The sequence below is a fragment of the Arachis duranensis genome, chromosome 1 (genome assembly GCF_000817695.3).
Source record: "Arachis duranensis cultivar V14167 chromosome 1, aradu.V14167.gnm2.J7QH, whole genome shotgun sequence".
In the NCBI taxonomy this organism is placed as follows: Eukaryota; Viridiplantae; Streptophyta; class Magnoliopsida; order Fabales; family Fabaceae; genus Arachis; species Arachis duranensis.
In genome coordinates, this window is record NC_029772.3 from 71282559 (window position 1) to 71283838 (window position 1280).

Consider the following 1280-nt stretch of genomic DNA (forward strand, 5'->3'; position numbering starts at 1 on the left):
CGGTTGGGTTACCTCCCAACAAGTGCTCTTTTAGTGTCATTAGCTTGACATGTTGTTCTTCACTTTCTTTCTCTTCTTCCAATTTGTTAAGAGGAATGACCTCAAAGGAGGGAAAGATTCAGCTAGTGTCCCTTGTCTTGGCCTTTCCTCCGCAAGCTTCCTTTTGCAAATGGCTTGATTGATCTTGCTTGCTGGATTAGGGACAGAATTGGTGTTCTTGCTAGTTGCCTTCACTTCTTTAGATTCAAGACTTGGTTGTGAGTGTTCATGTTTCTTTGTCACCTCAAGTGGCTTTTGTGAATATAAAATCCTTGTCTCATGTTCCTCATCTTTCATTGCAATTTCACTTGACACAAGGACCTTTTGTTCTTGTTTTTCCGCTTCCTCTCTCACAAATTGATTTTTACTGTTTGATGGTTCTAAGTGTTTTCTTATGTTCTCCAGGTGCTCATTTGTCCTCTGACGGAGGATTTCTTTCCTTTTCCAAGCTTGTTCTTGTCTTTCAAAAAATCCTCTGGACTTTTGAAGGAGATCCTCTGAATCACAATTTGAAGAATTATTGAACTCATCACAGTGTGGATTACTAAGATTTCTTTGATTTTGATTTTCCCAGCCACAATATGAGTAGTTGTTAGACTCATCAAAATCTGGATCATATTGTGTCTCTGGAAGGTGTCCCATTTTAACTGATTGTTCACATTCTTCTTGATATGTCCAGACACCATCAGGATAATGATATAAGTCATTCTGTGGTTCTGGACAGTATCTCATGTGCTCAGCTTGATCAATTTGTGACTCTAGAGCAAGTCTCCATTGATTGAAGTGCTCAGAATTTGTATCTTCTTGGTGATATTCCCAACCATCATTAGAATAATGACTTGAATCATATTGTGATGGTGGGCAATATCCCATGAAGTTTGTTTGATTAAAAGATGAGGTGAACTCCATTTGAATTTTGTAAAACACAACACCAATGAAAATTGAAATTACTCACATCAGATATGAGTTTTGCTTAGTGAGGCAAAAACACAAACACCTTGGTTTCAACTTTAAAACAGAGAACAAAAAAAAAAAAGAAAATGCTTGATCTAGACTTCTCACCCACTTAATCATTGTTGATCAAAATCAATCCCCGACAACGGCACCAAAAACTTGATGGTGTTTTTGCGGAAAATGAATTTCCAACAAACAAATCCAACCGGCAAGTGTACCGGGTCGCATCAAGTAATAATAACTCACAGGAGTGAGGTCGATCCCACAGGGATTGATGGATCAAGCAA